Below are 27,849 nucleotides of genomic sequence, written 5' to 3'. Positions count from 1 at the left end.
CGAATATTATATTATACTCGTATAGTGAGAAAATATGGTGTTTCAGAACGCTACTTGACATATACGTTGAGCAAATATGTTTTAACGACAGTGCTAGAATTCAAATCCTGCTTTTGGAATTGGTAATACAGGGAGCGTTGCGAGTCTGGCAACACTGGGTGTACTCCTATCCTAGTACGGCGTGTTTATTCTGCTTCTGCCGCGTATATCGACCGGCCGGCGCGCGCCGCCTCAGTCACCGTCGTCACTTCGTTCGCGTCGCGCGACCCCACGCACCTCTGACAGCTGCCGATCACAACCTTTGTAATTTTACACAACGATACGAAAAATAAAAATACACGTCGTATCCGTGTATAAACTGTCATCGAATATCACATGTACTAACTCATGATTTTAAAAATACGCACTAAAATATGCGACGAGCGTGAATTATAAATAAAAGACTTTGTTGTGTCATGTGAAGTTGTGGTTTTTATTCTGAGTTCTGTATATCCGGTAGCTGTCATCACGGTAAGATTTTTTTTTTAATTTAATTTATACTTTGAGCAAATATATTTATAAGTTATGAAATTATCGAAGGCCAGTCGGAGACCTTGAAAGTGGTGGCGCTTAGGATGTCAAGTCGTAGCATGTAGTAAACACTTCGTAGGAACCATGATAAGAGATCGTATCGTATATTTTTTCGGTTGTTTTATGAAATAAGTTCATTTTGGGTCATGTAAAAAATTAGAACTACGTCAAGGTTAACGCGTGTGTAATTGCTGTAATAGAATAATTATGAATAATTTTAGAATAAATTACTTTATATTTTGAATTGAATTCTTTATTGGTAGAACTGTTGTACGTAGTCCAATGCCCTCTACGGTCTACGCCGTAGCCGCAGTAGACGCTCGTAGCAATTAGTGTCATAATTCTGCGCGTTACTTACCTCTACGTTACAGGAAGTTTGTTGTCAAGTAGTTTACAATTAATTAATCGCAGAAATTGTATTTGTTTGTGAAATCTTACTTTTTAAATTAAAGTTGATTTTATATCAAAATGCTCCTTTTGCAATTTGTGTACTCATTGTATGTCTACGAAAATGTTGGTACAATCTTACTTATCACTATTTACTAACGCTTTTAACTAAACTTATATGTATATATGTATACACGTTACATATACCAAAATAATATATATTTTTTATTTTTGTCTGTCTGTCTGTCTGTTTGTTCCGGCTAATCTATGAAACGGCTATACCGATTTTGTCAGGACTTTCACTGGCAGATAGCTGATGTAGTAAGGAGTAACATAGGCTACTTTTATTTTAGTTTTTTTAGTAAATTTGCGAACTGAACAATAACTTTTTTGTTAAATTCCACGCGGACAAAGTCGCGGGCATAGCTAGTAATTTGAATAATTTCTAAATCTTTTGTAGCTATTTGTTACAGAGTTAATTAAATATTGTTGATTAAATTCAGGTAATAAGTTACATATATATATATTTAAAATACACATACAATATATATTTAAAAATCGTACATATTTTAATATATAAAAATTAATAATATTTTGTACACAAAATGACGTAATTAATCGATTCTATATTATATAATCTATATATGTCTATAAAAATCTCTTGTTACGATCTTTGTCCAGACTATTCTCCAAAACTACTGGACCGATTTTAATTAAATTTTGCACAGATATGTAAGTTTGTCCAACTTTAAATATAGGTTATATTTTATTTCAATTAATGACTCGATATTTTTTTCATTAATTAATTTTTTCTATAAGGTTTAAATTTTAGAGCAATATTTTTTTAAACTATTATAACAGCCACAGTAACGTGTGGTCGGGCAAGCTAATATTTAAATTGATACAGCAATTTTTTTTTATTAATATATAATATAATTGATATAGTACTTAAGCAAATAAGATAAATATAAATTTAATGCTAGCATAAGAGTGCTGTAAAACTCAAGGGTTTTTCTTGTGATATATAAATTTTAATGTTACGAGTCTTTGTTTGTCTATTCCATATTTTTATCTACACCTAACGTTAAGGAATGATGATACTAACTTACTAATTATAAAATTAGTGTGATCACCAGTGTCTCACCTGTTGATAAGCGATTACCGTAGCTAATAGACGTCTACACCACCAGAAGCATTGCAAGCGTGTTGCCGACCCTACCCTCGATTCCCCTCTAGGAGCTCTGGTCACCTTACTCACCAACAGGAACATAATACTGCTTGAAAACAGTATTATTTAGCTGTGATCGTCTGTAAGGTACTACCCCCATCGGGCTGCTCTATATTATGAGCAGGAGATTTCTTGCAAAAGTTCGCGAATCAACTAAAGCATATTTTTGTTTTTAGGCAGTAAAATAGTTCTGGCTTTCTTGACATATAACCTATACTTTGAGATAACAGTCAATGTCACACAATCCGATAGACATGTGTCAATAAATAATGATTTCGCACAAAATTAAGTTTATAAATATTAAAAAAAAACTAATTATTCATTTTAAACGTTATTTTAATGTCAAACGACGTAATAAACGAGGAAGAGAAATTTTAATTTCAATTTCTACGTGAGTGTGTTACGATACCTTTGATAGAATTTGAATAATTATGAATGGATTTTAATTATTATTGTAAATATTTTATGTGGCTAAAGAAGAGGGGTCTATTGAAGGCATTTATTAAAAGTATTACATATTCATAATTGTATCGATGCTTCAACAAAATATATTGTGTTGAGTTATTATATACGGGGGTATTTCAAATGTTCTGGATAACACTGAACTAAGCTACGAGTAGGGCACAGCAGGAAATATCCTGCTCTTATATCTATTTTAATATTTGATTATACTGGGTTCTTTCGAAACGGTTAAATCAAGAGTGCTGATATGGCTTACTGGATAGAATAAGTGATTAGAAGAGGTTGCGGATTTAAGTCGAGGGTTCGAGGCAAAGGAAAATGTTTTGAGGAGTCTTGCATGTTTCTGAAGAAATATATTCTCTATCTCTAGCCCAAAAAGGAAAAGCCTATCAGTTTGCGTTCCAGTTTCATTTGCAAAAAAGAGGCCTTTTATAATAACAGTTGCTTCGTTATCACGTCGGACCGCGTCCTAGCCCTACTAAGTAAACAAAGGACTGTGGATCTGTAATTTTAAGTAATAAATCGCCTGTAGGCTAAGCATAATTTTATTTTATTTATTTATTTAACAATTTATGTACACTATGAAAGCAAAAGGAAATAGCTCTTATAAACAATGCTGGTACAAAGGCACTACTTATCCCATGATGGAATCTCTTCCAGTAGTCCTGCTACAGGAAACTTATAAAACAGTCGCAAAATTAGCGTGTACAATCTAAACATATAGATAATAAAAATATAATATAAAAACATAATTATACAATATATAAATAAATACATAATAATTAATGTATGACGTATAAGAAAGCACGGCCATTTTAGAGCCTATCGATGAAAATGTAAATTAAAAAGGTAACAGTTACTTTTATACAGGTTAAATAGTTAAGTTTACAATAAAAAAAACCTCGTTAATAATAAAAATAAAAGTATTGTTTTTACAAGAAACTTATAAGAGAAATTTACCTAGACTCCGCCTTTTGTTTCGACATATTTTTTTTTTTTTTGTTTTTGTTAATACTGTTTAATAGTTAAAACTTAAATAAAGAATTTAAACTTCACTTTTAATTCCTACTCAAATAACCAAATCTTTAAAAGTCTTTTTGGAATATTTAAGTGTTTCGTAGCTAAACTATCGCCAACTGCATTATAAATAAATGTCAACATGCTCACCGGCAGTTTCACTCGAGCAGCCTTGAATTAGAGGTCAGCTGAATTAATCATGCGAGCACGCTACAATTCACCTTTTATTCAATTAATTACAGCGGCTGAGCGTTTACGCCTCTTTAGCGCTTTTTTGTTTTTCATTCACTACTTAACGATCTATCATGAATACAATTGAAGTATCAAATACACACACACACATATATACATATATAAACGTAACATTTAATATTATCATTTATTTCCATGTCACTTTTCGAATAGCAATTATTTTATTTATTACAACAAACTAAAACAATTTACAAAAGTATATACCTGGAACTTACTATCATTTTTGTGAAACGTGGCGTCATCGTGTGCGGTCATAATTTTTTTCAATACTGTTTCAAAAAGTTTTCTAATACTATTTTTAACATCTAACGCATAACCTTTATTAGCATAAGCATAACATTTTATATTACTATCGATTTGTTTATAAATAATTGTTTATGAATAATAAATATTAATATTATCTCATTACGCCTGATTATGTAGGACTATTTAATCCTGTTCCATTAATCAGTATTTATTACATCGTTTCAATCACCTAAATAATAAAACAAAACTGTTGCCAAAAATAGAAACTTTCGCTTCATGTAAATAATAATTATTTATAATTTTTTACTTGAATTATCCATAAAAAGTAATCGTATTCAATAATAAAATACATGAAACGTAAAATATGTAATCAATAATTCAACACTAGGAGTTGAATCTTATTTATAAACTTTATGGGTTTTTCGGAACATTAATGTTATCATTTTACACATTTTTTTCATAACATTTGTCTATAAACAACATACTAAACCCATGAAATACTATCTCGTCTTCCAGTTTTCATTGAAATCCTTCCGGTGATTAACCGGTATAAATTTATTAAATTTATAATTATAATCTCTTGACGATATTTTTCTACACATTTCTATTTTTATTTAAAGTAAGAACTGTATCCTACTGTAAGAGTATGTAAAAAATGTTTTGTTCATTATTAAAATATCGATATTTTTGCGGGTGCAAGTTAAAGTTAGTAAATATATAGTGAAATAATGAAATATTTAATATAATGGAAATATTTAATAAATCATTACTGTACCATACCTTTATGTGGTTATAGCAACATCATATATTACAATAATACGCTAAGGTTAAGATATTTGCCTTCATTTATAGAAAAAACCTCACAATTACTCCACATAAATTATATATATCATTTTATAAATAACTGTTTGCTCTATCGACATACACAACTAAAAAATTTAAACTGTTTAAAAAGGACGGTTAGGTATGCTTTAAGAAGAAGGAAGGCTATTTTTTTCTCGCGCTTCAAATCACCGCGGGCTGAAACCGCAGCGTCCACCTAGTACAAATTTAAAATAATAATTACAATGCTAGTTTTATAACCTACGTTATTAATCAAAACGGAGGCGTGTGGAGTAGTAAAAGTACACAATTATATTTAATAATTTCCCTAAGTCAATCGCTAAGTTGGAATGTGGAGCTATAAGAACAAATTATTATATTCGTGACCCTAATTGTACCTCTATTTCATAGGTCGACCGGTAAATTATGACCTGTCAACACGCAGATTGATGTTTGTTTTTAAAAATAGTTATTTATATGGCCGTGAAATAGGAAAAGCTTATATGGTAGCTAAATCGAAAGAAACATCAGATAATTGGTCGCATTATTACGTAATTTGCTAAAGCCGAGTGACAGCAAAAGTTAAGAATATGCTTTCTTTAAATATCGATACGGTGAATTGAAATTTGACCACTCATTAGTGCCACTAAAATGATTTTGACTCTGTTTTATTGCGATAAGTATTTTTACAAAATGATCCCACCTTTTTATTAAATAACGTAACTAGGTATACATAATTTTTGTTTATAGAAAAAAGCAAATACATACTGTTTGTGTGTCAGTAAAATCTAATCTTAATATATATAAATCTCGTGTCACAATGTTTGTCCTCAATGGACTCCTAAACTACTTAACCGATTTTAATCAAATTTGAACACCGTGTGCAGTTTGATCCAACTTAAAAGATAGGCTATATTTTATTTTGATATATTATGTTATTATTCAGAAAAGAATAAGGTGATACGAAGTTCGCCAGGTCAGCTAGTTTTAATTATATTTTTAGTCATCTGTATGATCAATTGTTTTAAAATAAAAAATTATTTAATCAGAATCTTTAGACAAAAAAAATGTATTTCAATTAATTTTTTTTTTATCATTGTGTGCTATTGATAAATTAAATCATTACACACTATTAATTTGTATTACACAAGTCATTGCGATTGATTTATATCAGTTCTTATCTGAAATAAGCTAAAAACTCTATAAAAGTGATAAATCATAGAACGGCTAGTAGATGAAATTTATGTAATTTCAGTATAAATTTTAACTGCTTCATAAATGTCAGACATTCTACGAAAGCTTAAATTTTTATTGAGCTTTAAATCTGAAAATAAGATTTTTTTTTGCAATATTAAATGCAGGTAAGTTACGAGCACATTAAAATGTCTTTTATAAATGGTTTTTATAAAACCTTAATAAGATTTTTTTATTAGAAATACTGGCTTCCTGACACGTCTCTGCTAACAGAAGCATTTATGGAGTTTAAGTCTATTGAAATTATTTACATCATCAAAATAATTTTAAAAATTCACCTACAGTTATAGGCGACCAACTTATCTATTATTTACGAAAATAATTTTTATTTGATTTCAACAATATCAATTCAGTTATTGAATTATAAAGACCAACAGACACAATGTAACGTTGTGCTTTGTAGAGCTGTTTCGTACTATATAAGACTTTCCTACTACTCATGTAAGCTTGCGTAGCGTTAAAAATGGCAAAAAAATTCAACCGGTGTTGTATATTAAGCATTAAATCATTTCTAGTAATAAGTGAATGTATCAATACTGTGGTAATGAACACCAGGATGATTTTGTTTTTCAAATTTACTTTGGAATATTAATATATTTTGAAGCGAAACTTCTTGCGAGGCACATGAGGGTAAAATTTTTACGGATGAAACGGCAACGCTTTTGTCGATGGCGCTGGAACGGTAATCTAAGGTTTTAGATTTGTATAGATATAAACGAGACTTAAAAATTAGTTTGCCATAGAAGTTTCACTCCTGACATGTGTACTTTGTACGCACGCACTTTTTTATTTATTTTTTTATAACAAATTCTTTTTAACAACATTTTCAAGAAGTGATTTTGATGACTTTCCCTGTATGATTAATATTACTCAGGGCTTTTAAGACTTACATCTGCCTATAATGGTTTCAAGTACTGTGATAACTGAAACACCAGGAACGATTGCGTAAACGCACGACAACCTCTCACAAATAAAGTGAGGGAAGAACGACAGCGTTATTAGTGCCCGATGAAACTATGTAACGAAGTTATATGGAAAAACATCGAAGTCCAGTCGGAATAATTGGCGACAATTTCGCCATTCAATTTAGGATGAATATTTAAATACCATCATCGTAAATGCCACTAAAACTGACGCCAAACATTGTTTTATTTAACATGATTACTTATATTCTGTACATATTTCACTCAAAACCGATATTTATATCATCATCCATTATACAAATAGTCACATCCTGATACAAGCTGGCACCGCTAATGAGAATTGCTTTTAACAATTTACCAGTCGTTTAGATTTCAATTAAGTATTCAATTTACATATTGAAACAGGGCAGGTGATGGGTTAGCGGAAATGACCTCGCAATCCATGCGATCATGTCGCGAGTTCGCTACTATCTAGGCTTTAGGTACCATTAAAATGTTGCTACGAGTATATCAGTTGGTAAATCAAGCACATAATTGAGTGTAACCTGTCACTCGTTACGCTAACAGCGTTAAAGTAAAGGCCTATATTTAACTAAGGTTTTATTTTTTACTTCAAAATTTCGCAACGTAGCAGATAATAAAGAATTATGTGTATTTGTGTGTATTGTTAGATGTTAATTTATTAATTTAGAATTAAAAGTTTACAAGTCTCCAGCTTACTATTACTACTCGTAACTATTGGAATCAAGGATCTCCTGCTTGAAATGATTGATAAAAGGAAAAACGGTTGATAAATATAAGTACTTAGTGAACCTTTATTGAGGTAGGGAACAGCAGATCACAGCTAAATAATACTGCTCAAAAGATATAAGATTTTCAGGTGACCAGAGCTCGCGGGGAGGGTCGAGGGTGGAGTCGGAAACGCGCTAGCGATACTTGTGTTGTAGAAGGCGTTAATAGGCTACGGTAATAGTTTACCACCAGAAGAGCTGTAAGCTTGTTTGCCAACTACTCGTATAAAAAAAAAGTTTATAATAAACTTCTGTATCAAACATCTTATGTATTGTATTTTCTACGGAATGACGACCAGTAAATCAAAATTTTCAGTAAGGACTACCTACTAATTAAAAATTTATCCTTTGTTTAATTTTTCCCTTTGAATTGTCAATTCCTCTTTTCAATGCTTAATTACGTTTCGCGGAGAATTCGTTGCCGACACAAAAATACTTAAAATAATTTCGAACGAAAACAAACGGGATTACTTACGGGTTCCAAATAACAGTACTGCAGGAGTCATGTTTTTTTTACCGACTTCAAAAAAGGAAGAGGTTACTCAATTCGACCGTATATTATGTATGTTCGGGGATAACTTCGTTGTTTATGAAGCGATTTTGATAATTCTTTTTTTGTTGGAAAATAGATATCCCAAGTGTGGTACCATGATAAGGAAACCAAGATCTGATAATGGAATCCCAGAGAAATCGAGGAAAACTTTCGAAAATCGTAATGACGTCTAGTGCGTTTGTTATTTTGTTTCGTCTTCTTACGCTCTATTACTAATCATAATAATTGAAGTCGGTTCTTTTCGTATGCGAGCAAATATAAATTGCCATCGGGTTTTTCATTTGCAGGCAATAATAAACATAATTATTGTTATATGGTATAGAAACAATTGGATTCGATATATTCACTTCAGCCTGTAATATCCCACTGCTGGGCACAAGCGTCTTTCCCCGTGTGGGAGAAGGATCAGAGCCTAATCAGGATTAAGCTCGACATATTCATATTTGTTAAATGACAAAAAGAAGCTTCTAAATTGGACTACGATGTAAAAATATCTGCGTTACACGTAAAAAAAATACAGATCAATAAGGATCTACTCTAAAATATTCCATTATTTAAATATAATTCATGTTTTGAATAATTAATCTTCTTCTGTTTGGAAGCTTGTTCCACTAATTATGTTTCGAGGCATAATTTAATTTTTATTTTTGTTATACTTTAAGGCAATTAGAAGACAAAAGATTTGACTATTACGTTTTATAATAAGAATTTACGGTTTTGAATTTGTTTGTTTTATTTATAAAGGCAGTAGTATTAATCTTTATTCTAAACTCATACCTATACTATACGCTTTATTTAACCCAGTATCGAAATTAATTTTCAAGTAGTTTTATTTTCTTAACATACTGTATTGTTGCTATATGAGTCATGCTGGCTTTTCTCGCGTTGATGGTAAAAGTTTTTCTTCATAACGATATCTATTAAACTTAAACTAAGCAAAATTTCCAACTTGATCTTGTATTTTAACTCGTTTTCGTCAATTAAAATCGGTGTTTCAAGACAGACATAATTATCCATTTATAATTATTAATAATAGATGATTCGTGATCCATGTCGTCGTGTTTTAATTCTTGTTAGTTTGGTTGATTTTTCTATTACTCTTTTACTTGTATTGTTTGTTGTGTTGTATTGTAGCTTACAAAGGCGTTTGAAACAAAAATAATTTCTCAAGTTCCAACAACCCGAGATCTCATTTAAAGAGAATAAGCAAAACTTTTTCCCAGTACAATTTCAAACAGGTAAGCAGTTGCTTTGTCTATTACATACTAATGATTAATCACTCCACTCTTTAATGCTATTTGTTCAAAAATCGCGTGAAAGTTATAAAAGAAAACTTAAATTTAATACCAAAGAACATAATTATATAATATAAACTGGTTTGAAAATTAATATTTCTGAAAAATAAGTGAATATAAGCGGTCGTTTTACTCATAATTCTTGCTTACAATTCTCTTTGTTGTTCCTTTGTTGCCCTTTTTTAATTATTCCTTGGTTAACGATGCCAATTATTATGATGTAATAAAGCTTTTGAATATATTTCCATTTAATTTTTTAATTTTACAAGTCTAAGGCAATTAATTAGTAGTGTTTTCCCTTAATAAAACTGAATCTGTTATCACATGACCTGTTATCACATTTTCAGCTATTTTGTAGATGTGTGATTTTTTTTTCTATATATATAAAAATTAATGATTATCTGTATGCCCTTTGTAGTATCGTAATCTATGCAGTTGATCATGTCTTGATCTAGCAAAGTATTGTGCATGAGCCCAAAAAAAATTCTGAGTTGCTACGACCAAAAAAGAAAAAAAGCGTACTAACGCACACAGGTGCAGCTAGTTTTTAATATTTATATTTTTATTAACACCTTGACTATAGATGACTTGTGTTGTACCATTATGATCATGTCATTGATGTTACCTACTGTTAAGTAAATAAATAAATAAATATTATATTTCAGAAATTTTTTACCGTTTTATTATGAGTTTTATTCGAAAATATGTTTCCGGCATTTACACAGTTAAAAATCTCGGATTACATTTTCAAATTAATGTATAATAATGTGGTGAAATGTGAAAAACTTTTTATTATTTTATTATTACTTGTCATTTATTCTTAATTACACCTCCGCTGCTCAAATACGAGAGAGGTTGCTACTCTGATTGAGCAGAATAGGGGGTCCAAAGTTTTCCAAAGACCATTGGGGAGAAGCCTTCTTGCGAAGCTTAAAACAGTAGATGGTAGAACCGTCTGCTCTCGCCCTCAGGTCCGAGAAGAGGTTGAGAATTTTTATGGACAGCTGTACTCGTCGAGCGCACGCAAGCCTGCGACTTGGGACACCGAAGATCCACGGGCACCATTGTTGCGCCATTATTCGGAGTGTATCCCGGACTTCGAAGAGGATGAGATTGGTGCAGCGCTCGGGCAGCTTAAAAACGGGAGGGCCCCGGGGGATGATGGATATACCACTGAACTCCTTAAAGCCGCAGGGCGGCCTGTCCTGAAAGCCTTGGCAAGACTATATAACGCCGTCATCCACCGAGGTACCACGCCGGAGGCGTGGTCCAGGAGTGTGGTGGTGCTGTTCTTTAAGAGAGGCGATAAGTCTCTGTTAAAGAATTACAGACCGATCTCACTTCTGAGCCACGTCTATAAGCTGTTTTCGAGGGTTGTTACGAATCGTCTCGCCAGAAGACTCGACGAATTCCAACCACCAGAGCAGGCTGGGTTTCGAAATGGCTACAGCACCGTGTGGCTACAGCACACTATGGATGACCACATCCATACTGTTCGGCAGATTATCCAAAAGACGGAAGAATATAATCAACCGCTGTGTATGGCATTTGTGGACTACGAGAAAGCCTTCGACTCCGTCGAGACCTGGGCTGTCCTGGACTCTCTGCAGAGATGTCATATCGACTGGCGATGTATCGAGGTACTAAAATCTATGTACGACGCGGCGACGATGACCGTTCATGTCAATGACCAAAGAACAAGACCTATTTCCCTCCGGCGCGGGGTAAGACAGGGGGATGTAATATCACCGAAACTGTTTACCACTGCGCTAGAGGATGTTTTTAAGACCTTGGATTGGGGGGAACGGGGCATCAACGTCAACGGTGAATTCATCTCTCACCTTCGTTTCGCCGACGATATTGTCATCTTTGCGGAGACGCTGGATGAGTTAGGCCAAATGCTGGCCGGCCTAAACGAGTCCTCCCGACGTGTCGGTCTCTGTATGAACTTGGATAAGACGAAAGTTATGTTTAACAACCAAGTCATACCGATACCGGTATCGGTCGATGGTACCCTTCTCGAGGTTGTTCAGGATTATATTTACCTAGGCCATACTATCCAACTAGGCCGCAACAACTTCGAGAAGGAGGCCGATAGGAGGATTCGGTTGGGCTGGGCGGCGTTTGGCAGACTCCGTCGAGTCTTCACTTCGAAGATTCCGCAATGCTTGAAGACAAAAGTTTTCCTGCCTATGTTAACATACGGAGCCGAGACGTGGACACTGACCAAGGGACTGGTCCATAAGTTTAAAGTCGCTCAACGTGCAACGGAACGGGCTATGCTTGGGGTCTCTCTCAAAGACAGGATTAGAAATGAGACTATCCGCGAGAGAACGAAAGTAACCGACATAGCCCACAGAATTAGCAAGTTGAAGTGGCAGTGGGCTGGTCATCTGTGTCGCAGGACCGATGGCCGTTGGAGTAGACGGGTCCTAGAGTGGAGACCGCGTCTTGGCAAACGCAGTGTGGGACGTCCTCCGGCCCGTTGGACCGACGATCTACGTAAGATTGCCGGTGTAGGCTGGATGAGGATTGCGGAAGACCGGGATGTGTGGCGCGAACTTGGGGAGGCCTATGTCCAGCAGTGGACTGCGATAGGCTGAAGTGAGTGTCATTTATTCTGCTGTGTGATTATGGCAGTAAAGAATAAAGCCACCCCCTCTCTTCTCGTGGGTGTCGTAAGAGGCGACTAAGGTATAACAAAGTTCCACTACCACCTTGGAACTTAAAAAGGCGACCGATGGCGGGATAACCAACTAACTGCTGGCTTTGAAATACACGGGCCGAAGATGGGCACCAGCGTCTTCGGTACGACAAAGCCAGCCCTGCTGTAACTATGGCAAAACATATGAGTTCACACGCCATTTTCGGCGCGACCTTGAGGAGGCCTATGTCCAGCAGTGTACTGAGATAGGCTGAAGTGAGTGTAATTATTTATTGATCATTTGTACGTGTCATAATAAATACAATGCAATGCCCTGTAATGGGGAATGTTCTAAAATTTCTACCATGCTCTCTTCGCCGCAGGAGTAGGTCACATCCACACCACTTGGATGCATAGTTTTCATCCAAATTTGCATGTTCTCATAAATGCTTGACACTCATTTTTTTCTCGAAAATGCAATTCTGAATTGACCCTCGCCTTGAGATTTTCCCTGAGGTCTCGAGCGATTTTCAAGCGTCAAGTGTACATATATCTTTTTTCTAAAGGCCGACAACGTACTCCCAATTTATATAATGTTGCAGATTTTCATGAGGGATTGTAGCCATTTAATATCAGATGTAATTGTTTAATTGTTCATTTCCTTTATTACAAAAAAAAACTAAATAGTGTATTTTTACCAATAAAAAAAAAATAAACGTAGTTCTCTTCGCCTGCTGGATGCTTACGAAGCTTTACGACTACACTCTCTGTCATAGACTACGCCGGATACTCCGGATGTTGTAACCGTCCATACCCGTTAATCACTTACCGTCAGACAAACCGTACGAACATAAGTGTTTACCAGGGTGGTATGAAAAAAAAATAACAATTAAAGGTTAGGTAAAGGTATTTTTTTAAGTGAATCCATAACAAATATATTTTTGAATATTATAATTATTTTCAAATTTAAGCATCACGACCTCGCCGGTTAATCTGGGTAAAGAGACAATACGTCATAATATAAATTACAAAAGCAGTACCTACAGAATTGCTATAACTATTAATATTTCTAATTGAAATATATTTTATACAAAGGTTTATTTTTTTTTCATTTCGACTGTAGTGTATAATTCTCACAGTTGTGCGCTGAAAATATATTTTCGTTTGCAATATTTGTTAATGAATGTAAACTATTTAGTTGCGACCATTCAGACTGGCTCGCTCTATACAAACCTATGAAAATAATTAATTGGTACAAACATACAATACGGGGAAAACAAAAACTTTGTAGCGTTCGATAATTAAGTTACACGGACTAAAATATTATCAATAAAATTTTTTAGAATTGCAAAATGCGACACGCTTTTATTGGTTTATTATATTCCTATAACTAAATTATATTCTTAAATTATATATTCAAATGGAACATCCCTCTTTTTATTTGAATTGTCTTGATTGAGAAGGGAGATTTATTGAAATGAGTTTGCCAGTTTTGAATTACTTGAGGTTGTACTTTTGACCTTTGATCTCATGACTGTTGGACCTCGAATCCTTTTATTTTTAGACGCATAAAAATCCAATAGTAGATATTTAAATCTTGCGAATATGTTACTCCTCTATAATATAACTAAAGTCACTTTAATGTAATTTAATATAAGTACATATAAGAAATTACTATCAAGATTTTCTTTCATATTATTTTAAAGTATTAAATTAAATAATAAGAGACTTTTCAAAATAAATTTGGTAATTTCAAAATGTCAAACGAATAAAATTCTCTGCCTTGTGTGTGTGTACACTATTGACTTCAATATTTCTATAAGTCGAACTATGTTTGTAGAAGAAAAACTTTTAAAAGAATTTAAACTAAGAAGTTAGTTTGGATTAGTGTTTTTTGAATTCTTTTTAAAAGAATTCTTAACTTAGCAATCCCGATCTCAAGTTTTCGAAGGCAAAACGAAAACCAAAGTTCGTCCAGAAAGTAAGACCTTTTCCGGTTTAAATATGCACGGTTCAAATGAAATTTAATTTTCTCTTAAAAATGGATATTTTCTTCGGTCTTCTATAATTTAAATGCTTTAATGTCGCTAATGTTTTAATGCGATTGCTTTTGAATTTCGTGAACTATAATTATTTCAGAATTGTTAAAGATTTTACAAATGCATTACGTATCGAGTCTAAGTTCCCTCCTTAATATTCTTCTTAATATATATAAATCTCGTGTCGCAATGTTTGTCCGCGATGAACTCTTAAACTACTTAACCGATTTTAATCAAATTTGCACACCGTGTGCAGTTTGATCCAACTTGAAAGATATATTTTGTTTTGATATATGTAATTATTATATTTAAGAAAAAAAATAAGGCGATACGAAGTTTGCCAGGTCAGCTAGTCCTATTATAATTTCTAGTATGTATGAAATATGTTTTATATACGCTTCAGGCTGTAAAATCCCACTACTGGGCATAGGCCTCTTTCCCCGCGTAGGAGAAGGATGAGAGCTTAATCCACCACGCTGCTCCAATGCGGGTTGGCGGATATATTCCCTACTATGAGTAACGATCGCTATCAGGTGTACATGATAACAACCGGGACCGACGGCTTAACGTGCTCTCCGAGGCACGGTGGGGAGACCCACAAAGACTGCACAAACACCCAGACCACGGCAAACACCTGTATGGTCAATACAAATGTTTGTCATATGCGGGGATTGAACCCGCAACCGCCAAGTGCAACGGGTACAATCCATGGCTGTAACCGTTGCGCCAACGCGGCGTCATGTTTTATTATATAAAATATTTTAGGAATATAAATATACATAAAAACAAATGTATATAAAACATAATAGTAATAAACATATTTTACCCTTTCAAAACATTCGAGCAGTGATAATATCTTGGTTACCACTGACAACGCAGTGTGGGACGGGCCGGAGGACGTCCCACACTGCGTTTGCCAAGACGCGGTCTCCACTCCAGGACCCGTCTACTCCAACGGCCATCGGTCCTGCGACACAGATGACCAGTCCACTGCCACTTCAACTTGCAAAAAAAAATACATATCAGACAAAAAATTATACATATCAGATTAATTTTACACGTGTGTTATATATTACTCTTCTTAATGTGCAGTAAAATATATTTCTAAAAGTAGAGCTACTGAAAGTATATTACTGAAATAATATTTATATTACCAAACTGATAAATAATTCATAATGAACTTAATGAATGATTAAATGCTAATAAGTGAAACAAGCTACTCAAATAGCATTAAAAATTAAAAAAAGGTAAGGGAAATGATAACGCTTTTTAGTCCATTGTGTTGTTTGTAATTAGTAGGGGAAATTTTGAAATAAAAACCAACAAGAGATGTCATAAACAAAGTCTTTATAATTTATCATTCACACTAAGTTAATTTATTCAAAATTGACGCGACAAGAGTTTGGCAAATTTAAATCCGGTAAACATTACAAATTTTCCTGTTTTCCTTGAAACTGTCTTATTTAATATGATAGATAGAACCGGGAAATTTCGCTTTAACAACGAGGTTATTATGCATTTATACAAAGAGTTTGTAAATAACCTTCTGCGTCGCTTCGAAAATAAATTACTTAGCATTTGTCTTCTGTGTTATTGTTACTCTGATAAGAAATTCTAATAAAATAATAATATCATATTAACATATCGTAACTTTTTACTGGGTTTACCGGTTTTGATGTGTCTTTTGTTTAATCGAAAGCTAGTGGTTGTCGTATAGTCCCATTTAAATTTGATCAAGATCTGACGAGTGCTTTTTGAGTTATCTCAAATAATATGTATTTAATATTTTTTTTGGCTGCCGACGTTGTAGCACTTTTCGACATAAATTGAAGGACATTTTTTTCGTTTGCAAGCAAACACAATTATTATTGAAAGATTTTGTGTACATTTTGTAAGTATAATAATAGGTTAAAAATGATGTTTCATACGTGTGATTAAAAAAAAATATTTAAACTTTATGCGTTTTATAGCCAGAAAAAAACATCTGTCTGTCCAGATAGTTACCAAATAAATTCAAGTTATTTTATACAAACAAATATATACGACAGCTCGTTGGCGCAACGGTTACAGCACTGGTTTGTGGCTGTTGCGCTGGCGGTTGTGGGTTCGATTCCCGCTCATGACAAACATTTGTATTGGCTATTCAGATGTTTGGTGTGGTCTGGGTGTTTGTGCAGCCTTTGTGGGTTCACCGTGCCTCGGAGAGCACGTTAAATCATCGGCCCCAGTTGTTATCATGTACACCTGACAGCGATCGTTATTCATAGTAGATATAGAATATATCCGCCAACGCGCATTGTTGCAGCGTGGTGGACTAAGCTTTGATCCTTCTCCTATATGAGGAAAGAGGCCTATGAAGCAGTGGGACATTACAAGCTGAAGCGCTGGCTTTTAGAATTTTTAGGTAATATATTTACAGGTTCAAGTTATATGTAACCATTGTAATCTTACTGGGGGGATAGCTCAAGTCATTCTTTAATAAAACGCTTTAGCAAATTTTGTATAAAGCGCAAACACTTTGATGCTACCTGTGACTGCTGCTCGTGAACTATTCGGACTGTTGGACGATTTATTATTTATTTATTTTATTTTATTCTTAATGTACACCAAAATACAGACGATGACGATGTAAAATAATTCTTAAATAGCTTGAGATATGTTGGAACACTGTTAAATTAAATTAAATAGTTTTAGCAGTTTTGTTTTAATTCTTTATTTCCAGCTAAAAATTAGTAATTTATATAAACAAATGTGAAGTTATTAATTATAAAGCTTTCCTTAAAAAGTTTATATGAATGTTATAAAACTTTAAAATTCGAATCGTATTCATTTATTTAATTAATTTTTGGTTCAAAATTCTTTTCGTAAGACATGATACAATAAATTTATTTTCTGACTGAGAAATAAACTCTTAAAAGTTTTAACGATTCTTTATTTTAACCTACCTTATTGTGTAAAAAATTGTACTATACGCTTAGATGAATTTTCTCTAATTATTACTGAATTAAATTTGAAATCGTTCAGGGCTAAATAGTATAATTTAATAAATTAGTCTTAACGACACAGTCTAACATTTATTAGGATTTAAATTTTGTTTATAATTTTCACTATTAAGATATTAATTGTTCAAATAACGCCAATCCCACTTTTAAATATACAATACTTTATTAATTATTACGTTAATTATTTATTTGTATAATCTATACAAATAAATAAAATTGGAGTACCTGTTAGTACTATTCAAATAACCGCTGTTTACTAAATACATATGTATTAGTAAACAGGGGTATTAAAATATGGATAATATATACACGATACATATATCAAAATAATATTTTTACAATTTTTGTCTGTCTGTTCCGGCTAATATCTGAAACGGCTGGACCGATTTTGAAGGGACTTTTACTGGCAGATAGCTGATATAATAAGGAGTAACTTAGGCTACTTTTATTTTAGAAATTTATTTATTTTATAAATTTGCGAACTGAAAAATAACTTTTTTTTTGTCAAATTCCACTCGAACGAAGTCGCGGGCACAGCTAGTAATGTTATAAATCAATAAGGTTCTAGTGACAATAGGACTATCCATGCCCGATAAATTATCATAAAATTAATCAAATTATCTACCTTAAGGTCTTACTTCAACGTAATTATTATGTACAAAGAACAGGGGACACATAAATACAACTTACGAGACATTACACAGCAAAGTACAAACTCCTAATCATATTAGAACTCTGATACGAAACGTGCATATCTCGTAACTAGAAAACTTCGTGGTCTTGGAAGAGCCTGGGAAAATTAAATTTTTTATTCGTAATTTTTAAACGTAAACTTTTGTATTTGCTAAATAGTAGGAAAAATTATTAATACACTGTTGATGCAAATACAGAGAATTTTCATGTTATATTTTTCCATTTACAGACCTATCGGCGTGTTGTGAAATTTTTGAACGGAATTTCTTGGAGGTTATGTTTTATTGCTTCCGTACTTTATGTTAATGGGTACAAACCACCGATGAAATGTGGGAGCGATATTTTGATTCTGAATTTTTTTACTACGTTTCGCCATGTAATATTTTTATCGATTATATTTTCACATACGAGTATGTACACCTACGTGACACAAACTTAATTTTTTTAATAGACATACTTTGAAAGTTTTTAAAATGAATATAGTTTACGATGAATAAAAACTTCTTATTAAAATAATCCATACTTGAAAGTGCCACATTATACACGATTTTAGTAATTATGTAAATAATATGTTCAAAATATAATAGTGTATAAAACAGAAACACTTTTTCATATCAGTATCTAGTAGAATTACGGAACCCTACTAAATCCACGTAATCCGACACATAGAATTATTTATTATGAAAAAAGTACTCGGATCCGCAAAATACTTTAATAAGTTAGAATATAGTTGAATATATTCTTAAGTGTTGCGAAGAACGTTTCAATCCACTTTACGGATCTCTGTGGCGAATAAAAAAGGTACAGGCAGCACTATTTCATTGTACTGAGTTCGCGTCAAGTGTTCAATAGAGATAGGTACAGTAGAGAGCGACCTTCGAGGTCCTTTATTCGTCGAAAAAGTTACCCTTTTCGTAATGTTAACATAAATCTATGAGACGAGAGGAAAACAACATAGATTGTTTTACGTATATGTTATGTGTAAAACTAAACTACAATTCTCAAACTACCAATATTACGTTTCTTATCGTTATTGTAATAAGAAGGATGATTTATTCGTTATTATATGAATGAGGCTGAATCAATCAATCAAATTTAATTACTACTTTGTGACAGACTAGCTGTACCCTGCGCGCGTTGCTACGCCTTTTTTTGGTCGTACCAATTCAGAAACTCTCGTGGGCTCGTGCACAATACTTTGATGAAGATCATGACATGATCAAATGCATAGTTTACGATTCTATAAAGGACATACAGACAAACACTCATATATATACTTATTTATAGGTGAAATCTTGTTTATGTCCTTTTGATTTTTGAAGTTAAAATTGTTATATCTCTAACATAGTAATGTACTTTGATTTATTGTAAGCACAAAGCTAGTTGAAATATATTTGCAAAAGCTTAAACATCGCAACTATATAGTTAATTGTTTTCGAAAACTGACTATATTATAGTTTACTTAAGCCTGTTCCATTTAGTAAATTACTTCTAGCTATTTCAATTAAGACTGGAACTGTGTGTCATCGCTGTATAATGGCAGCCTTTATTTTATGACGAGGAAACTTTATTAATGTCAGATAAAGATCTTTGATACTGAACAATAAAATTCTTTTTCAAAAATGTAAATTTTTGCTGTCTCTGTTTTGTTATCCTATAAACAAATTATGGGTAAATTTTATGATAGGTAAAAATATTTTGTATCTGTATAAAAACGATTTTTATATTTTAAAATACGCATAAAAACACACGTGCGATAAGCCAATAAGTAGATGGCACATACAATTAATAAAATGTTATTAACAGTAGTAAGTAGGTTTCCATAAAAAGACGTGCTTCAAAATTAAATCTCTATTAAGTTATTTTTTGCGTAATCGGTGTACATACATAAAAAATACCAACTAAATTGATAGCCTCCTTCTTTTTGAAGTCTATTAAAACTGTAGGCTATAAAACATAATACTATGACTTCAAAAGAACAGGAGTATAAAATTTTTGATATATTTTAAAACTAGGTGTGCCCGCGACTTCGTCCGCATGGAATTTAACAAAAAAGTTTTTCAGTTCGCAGAGTTATAAAATAAATAAATTTCTAAAATAAAAGTAGCCTCAGTTACTCCTTATTATATCAGTTATCAGCCAGTGAAAGTCCCGTCAAAATCGGCCCAGCTGTTTCAGAAATTAGCCGGAACAAATAGACAGACAGACAAAAATGGTATTTTGATATATGTACTGTGTGTATATTCATATGCATTTAGTAAAAAGCGGTTATTATAATATAACAAACAGATACTCCAAATCTATTTATTTGTATAGATTAGTGATAGAATTGAAAACCAATGATGTCATACTACGAACATACATTTAACACGCAATTAAGAAAATCTACATAACAATAAAATCATGTTTTTATTCCATAAAACAATAATTGTAAACAAGTTATCAACTACATTTAAACTTAATCCGCAAAGCCTCCGCAATGCAAATTGACCGAAAGCCGAGCTAGAATCGAACTTACGACTGTCGGCGTTAATGGAACTTTAACACCAGAATGGTTGCGAAGTAATAAGTAAAATTGAATCTTAATCCACTACGTTATTATTGAATTACCAGTTTCTGTCTGTGCACGCGACCTGTCTACGTAGATATAAAAGTTAGGCTTTGAAGAAAAAAATAACGGTATTGTACATACTTGTCCAGTTACTTTCGATTAGCAGTTAAAAGGTACATAGCTTTCATGTATTAGTTTGTTATAGAGGTATAAATTGTATTTTTTTTTCATATTTATATTTTTATAAATATTTTAATGGAGATATTTCTATGTAAGTTTTTCAAACATATAAATACACCACATACCTCTTTCTCGGTCTCAATACTAAACTACTAACTTTTCTTTTAGTGTTTGTGTTGATTTGAAGCAACAGCTAAGTAGCGATAAGTCCGCCCATTGTACTACACGATATGTTAAGCTTAAGCTTTAAGCTTTGTTTATCATTGCAGTACAATTAAGTATAGAACAATGTGATTGGATAACACGCATATTAAAAACACATATTTATATTAGCAAGATTGGCTTTTATAATCTTAAGTTTTTATTAGTAATAAAAAATACGATTTCAATATTCAAACATAGTATCAGTAAACAAACTTTAAATATGGAACAAGGCTCGCGTTAGGGACGGTGTTAGGGTACAGAGTAACTTTATACGAAGTACCAAAAGCCTGTTTTATGATTGGTCGTAAAAAAAGAGCCTCCACGGGGCAGTTTTATTCTTTAATTAGCTTACATTCTTGTTTTACAGATAGCCTTAAAAAGTAATGTGAATTGTAAAAATCATTTGAATTTGAATTAATATTAAGACGGTATGTTTTCGAGATTGGATTATAAGCTGTGAAAACATATCCATTTTAGTCTGGTTTCATGTCGTGTAAGAGATATAATAAAATGAATATATTATAATTAAACTTTATATGAAAAAAAATCTATAATAATATTCATGGTATCTGAAAAACTATTTACGTATTCGTTTTTTTCCGATCCATCTTCCTTCTATACCAATTTTCTTCATATCCAATCATATATGTCCAAATTGGTTCTATTTTACTACTTATTCCAGAAAAAAAAATACAATGTTGATTGAAGATTATAGTTATTAAAAGTATTATAAAATATTGACGATAAAACACAAAAATAGCCTTAACACTTATAGATCGTGCTTGTGTTTTAAACATACCAAAACCAAATAAAAATATTCCGGGACAAATTAAAATATACCTTATTTCGTCGAATTAAGTTATTCTAATGAAGGGTTTTAATTTATTCCAATTTGAAATAATAATCCTAGATGATCCTTGAAACGAGGCTAGGGGCTAGTAATCTAGTCGCCACACGTCGCTAGTAGGTCCCATATCGTGTAAATAAGTTAGTGCATTCGCCTTGACCTAACCTTCGCCCATGGATAGACGGCCTCGATATTAAAAACTGCAAGAAAATGTAAACTTTTATTCGTTCCTTCGGAATAAGTAATAGACTGTAGTACCTCATTAAAACACTTGTGTTTTTCATTAACCTACGGCGCGCGGTTTTCTTTGCTAAATACTTATATATTTTTTTAATACCTGGTTTTGCGGGAATCATTACAGAAATAGAAAAGTTACTTCAGTAATTCTCATAAATCTTCATGAATAGCTCCGATTAAAAAGTTAAAATAAAAAAAAAACTCAAACGTAATCCATCAATGTAAATGTTCTAAAATACCGTTGAATAACAACGATAAATACTAGTTTTGTTTTCTTTGTCATAATGTTTATATTAAAAAATAATAAAACATACGTTTATCTAAAGGCAAGCGATCCTTATTTAGATTCTAGCTGTGCCCGCGACTTTGTACGCGTGGGATTTAACGAAAAAGTTTTGTTCAGTTCTCAGAGCAATAAAATAAATAAATTTTTAAAATAAAAGTATTCTAAGTTACTCCTTACTACATTAGCTCTCCGCCGGTGAAAATCTCGTCAAAATCGGTCCTGCTGTTTCAGAGATTATCCGGAACAAAAAGGCAGACAGACAGACGAAAATTGTAAAAAATGTTGTTTTGGTATATGTACCGTGTGTATATGCATTTTCTAAAGAGCGGTTATTTTAATATTACAAACAGAGACTCCAATTCTATTTATTTATATAGATTAGTAATAGAATTGAAAACCAATCATGTCATACTACGAATATACATTTCTTTAGAACGGGCAGTTTTAAAATCGTTGTGTAGAATAGGCCCTGTTAATTAAGATTAAAATACAGCCAATTCTGGTGATGTTAATTTACGAGAAAATAGCCTATTAAAATCAAAGGTAATGTCGAAAATCTTAACACATTATAAAACCTTTAATTTACGAGTAAATAACCTATTAAGATCAAAGGTTATGTCGAAAATCTTAACATAGAGATCACATTTATAAAACCTTTTAAGCGGATTACTTGTATTGCTCACTTAATGTAAAACACACCGTTTCCGCAAGCTGCTTACGATGAATTTATCGATCATTTCATCGGAATTTCATTGGAGAAGAAGTATCCGTCTATTCAGAAAGTAGTATGCGGACGAAGTTTATATTTCCTAGTTACTTTTTAAAAGGAAATGCTACATCAGGCATTATTTACGGGAAGTTGCCGTCGTAAACGGTGTACACAAGATAAGGAAAGTATTCTGAGCTTTTATCTGATTCCAAGCTATTGTTACCTGCTAACAATACGTGGAGTAGGCTGTGGTCAATTTGGATATTAAGGTTGATAAATTATTACAAACATTTTGTAGAACAATAGTTTATTAAAAATAAACAATTTAACAATTTTGCAGATCTCATCATTCACGTATTTTTCTATTTCTTTTACAGCACTATAAAAACAGTTCTGACAGTTTTTGCGTACATGTTTTTTTGCATTTGTTATTAGCAAGGGTAACATATGAATAATGTTAAATGATAAAATTTTAATAACCCAAGTACTTAGTAGCAGAATAGGTACGAAGTTAATTGCAACCTTACGTGATGGAAAGCAAGGCAGAGCAGAGCGCTTTCTTGTAAAATATATTAGCAGAAAAATGTCAACCTAAGCGGTTCGTAAAAGAAACACGAGGAAAATTTCTTGCTAAATTTAAACATAAGTTAGATTTGACCATGTTAGCGTTGATCCTGTTGTTGAAAGATCTCATCAGTGTATAATAAGTAAGATACATTTTTCGCTAATTTGTATTGATGTTAATAATTAAAATACACAAAATTTGCTTGTTAAGAATATGTGTCTTCGTATTGCGAATGTGTATCTTCACATTTAAAATTTAAAACTGTTGTGAATAGATCTTCAGGATATTGGAGTTATAATGAAGAATGGTAAGAAGGTCACTTCAGTCTATCGCAGTCCACTGCTGGACGTAGGCCTCCCCAAGTTCACACCAAAAATGTCCCGTGTATTTGAAAGCCAGCAGTTGGATGGTTATCCCGCTATCAGTCGGCTTTTGAACTTGAAACAAATGTGATTTACGCAGAGAAAACGGAAATTGTTGAAGACTATCCTGTTGATATTATCGTAATATCGTAATTGATTTGTATTTTCATTGTACAAATATTAATTGCGTTAATTATTTATATAAATATTAATGTTATATTGTCAGGTGCTGACAAAGTTGAAGAAAGTGATAAAACTTTTATAATAAATGTTAATAAATTATCTTCAGCTTTGATTTTCTTCTAAGCCTTTTCACTTATTCAAAATTTAAAAAACAATGCAGTCTTTTAACAATATATATTCAATATTCTTAAGTAAAGTAAAAACAAATTGAACAGGTGAATGAGTTTGTGTATCTGGGTTCAAAGTTTACAAGACATGGAAAGTGTGAGGGTGATATTGAAAGAAGAGTGAATGTAGGAAACAGGGTGAATGGAGCTTTGCACTCATTTATGAGCAATCGGAAGGTGTCTAACAAGGCTCGTTTGGCTGTGCATGAGGGGGTGTTGGTTCCGACACTCATGTACGAAAGTGAAAGTTGGGTACTCAGACTCAGGTCTGGGGCCTAGGTCCCAAGGGGAGGAGTTGCTGGACTTCTACTTGGGCGCGTCCCCCGTTTGGCGGATAGGGGAATGCCGCCTGCGGTTTAACGACTGCGGGTGGTAGGGGTCTTCGGACCCCCGCGGACCAAAACCAGACGATGCGCTCCGGGTACCGCTCTGGCTCTCAGAGTAGACTTGTGAGCGCAGGTATGTTGGCATGGAGGTGCGAAGGTGTATGTGGCGCTGAGACGGCGCGGAGACTTGGGGGTCGGGTTTTCCTTCCCCCACGCGGCGGACGGGGTGGGCGGGTTCGCTCGCCCGATCTAAGGCGCGCATGCGCATGCCGCTGGGTAGCGCTGGCATGGCATCCCCACTAAGGTGCCGGCGGAAAAAAGATGTGGATTTTAGTGGATAGTCTGGCATTGCACCTCACGCCGGGAGTTCCACACTCCCGTCACATTCGTGTGGCGGGGTTAGTGCGTGAATGCATTTCCCCATCTATAAAAAAAGGCGGACGTTCCGAGACCAAATAAGGGGTGTATTGAAAAAAGGCCAGGTCAAGAGTACTCTAAACCGAAGAACATTTATGAAGGGAATAATGAAAGTGGACGAAGCGAAACAAGTATGCAAGGATCGTAGCAAGTGGAGAGAAGTAATTTCTGCCTACCCCTACAGGAAAGAGGCGTGATTATATGTATGTATGTTTTAAGTAAAGATTGTTTGTCTGACTATAAAAGTTAACGGAATATATAAAAGAAATTATGGATGGAAACCTTAATTTTTTTTTAAATAATTGACTTTTAATGCTCATAAAAGTAATGAACGTTTGGTATATGTAATGTTTTATTGACGAGGGGTTGATTTAATGAAATGTACTATAAATTGTTATATAAAACTGTTTCGTGTAGAAACTCGAAATAGATACTGCGATTGTTAAAATATTTACCGTGCTTCCATTTTACGACCGAGGGCTTATACGGGTATCGACTGAATATTTGCATACTAAATATATTAATGTTACTTTAGTAGACGAAACTCAATATTGACAAACTCTGTCTTCGATATTTTCATTATAGTAACTAAGGAAATTAATTTGCCTTAGTAATAAATTGTTTTTCAATCTCAACATTTTGTAGGTATGTTTAGAGTAGAAAAATCTTAATTATATTTAAAAAAAAAAAAAAAAACAAAACCGTACTAGAATTTTTGTTAAACTTAAAGAAAATAATATACAACTATTTTTAATTAATTAAGTAAGCAAAACTGTATTTGGTTAATTTCTAAATTATTTTTATTAACTGTCAAATACACCCAGTTAAAATGACTATTACGCTTTCTGAAATTTTCGGTGTAGTTTTTTTAATTATTTTTTTTTTATCCCAAAAGAAACTTCAACGAAGTATTAGACCCGTTTAAAACAATTAGTGATTAATTTTTATTTACATAAATTTAGAAGTAAGACCAAAGAATTTAAAATTTCTTTATATTGTTACAGGTGCATGTCCTGCGTTACTTCATAACATGGTATGTCAACTAAATTTAAAAAAACGTTTATCTTTTAAGATACATAATAAGTTATCCATCTAAAGTACCAAGAGGATAGGATAATACCTTTACTACTAAGGCTTAGTTGTTTGTCCGTTCGTATGTCAGATCTACTGGAATGTAGGCAAATACTCAAAACGTTTATAGAAAGTGTATTACTATATACTAATAAACAAATAAAATTTAAGAGCTCAATTTAATAATATTATAAAATAAATACATAAAAACATATAACGGATTTAAGGGAAAATTCTACACTAAACATTTTTTAAAATGTGTTGTCGTAAATATATAAGTAGTATGTGTTCGAAATATTGAAAAGTAAAAATTAAAAAACAATTTCACAAGTGTCAAGTGACCCACTTATTAAATAATTTAAAAATTTTAAACAATCTATATTTTTAGTCTTTGTTTACATTATGATAGTGTTCATCTTTTAAAATAGCAAGCAAATATAATCCGTACAGAAGTCACTATTTCGTGGTATTTTTATATTCAATCAAACTTGAAGAATCTTATTCGAAGACTTTTTAACATAAATTGAGTTCAGGTTTTGCCAACATTCGAAAGTCTAAATGATTTTAATTGGCCCTTTTGGTTGTCTTCTTATTATTATGTTCTATCTTTGATTGTTTTGTTCACACAGTTTTTATTTTATTTTTTACATAAATAAATACATGCATTAATTCTATTGTGGGTCCTTCAAACTATATGATGGAAAGTATTGTATTTATTTATCTTGTATATTAAATTCTCGTATCGCGGTGTTTGTAGTTAAACGCCTCCGAAACGGCTTGACCGATTCTCATGAAATTTTGTGTGCATATCGGGTAGATGTGAGAATCGAACAACACGTATTTTTCATACCCCTAAGTTATAAGGGGGGGGGGGATTGAGAAGGGAACAACGTTTGCGGGGTCAGCTAGTCTTCTTATATATAAAATTCTCGTGTCACAATGTTAGTTAACAAACTCTTCCGAAACGGCTGGACCGATTTTTATTAAATTTTATGTGCATATCGGGTAAAAGTCTGAGAATCGGCCAACATCTATTTTTCATACCCCTAAGTTATGAGGGGGGGGGGGGGGTGATTAAGGGGTTCCTGAGATATATGGTACATCAATGTTTGCGGGGTTAGTTAGTAAACATATATATTTTTAGTGTGGGAAACAAAATGAATACAAAAGTAATAAGTAATAGTAAATTTTAAATACAATCACTATGACCTCTCGACTCGATATAATTAGCAGTATAGGTACCAAAACTATTACCTGTATAAACTATTATTATTACGTATTATACCATTTGAATTTAATATTTAAAACATTTTTTTATCAGCGACTGGTTATTATAATGATACGATTGTGACATCAAAATTGCGATTGAAAGCATATGAGAACGAAAATAAAATTTTCGTCTATTTCAGAATCGAGCATTTAAATACAACACGATGACAAAGATAAAGTAACAAAATCAAAAATCGTAATAAAAACATTGTAATGACAATCTTAATTTCTACAATTACGATGTAGAACATTGAAAAATAACAGGCGGAAATGAGAAGAGCTTATTAAATGGAAGAC

At 32.7% G+C, this 27,849-nt stretch overlaps 1 long non-coding RNA gene across 1 annotated transcript; it reads left to right on the top strand.

Moving 5' to 3' along the window:
• The first annotated feature begins 187 nt into the window (after positions 1-187).
• LOC123653997 lies at positions 188-27,800 on the top strand. Its single transcript, XR_006743172.1, has 3 exons — positions 188-510; positions 26,217-26,245; positions 27,693-27,800. It is a non-coding gene; the product is annotated as an uncharacterized LOC123653997 (long non-coding RNA).
• The last annotated feature ends 49 nt before the right edge of the window (positions 27,801-27,849 follow it).

Source organism: Melitaea cinxia, chromosome 5 (assembly GCF_905220565.1).
Source record: "Melitaea cinxia chromosome 5, ilMelCinx1.1, whole genome shotgun sequence".
NCBI classification, from domain to species: domain Eukaryota; kingdom Metazoa; phylum Arthropoda; class Insecta; order Lepidoptera; family Nymphalidae; genus Melitaea; species Melitaea cinxia.
The sequence above is the reverse complement of the archived record's forward strand: the minus strand, read 5'-3'. Positions and strand labels throughout refer to the sequence as shown.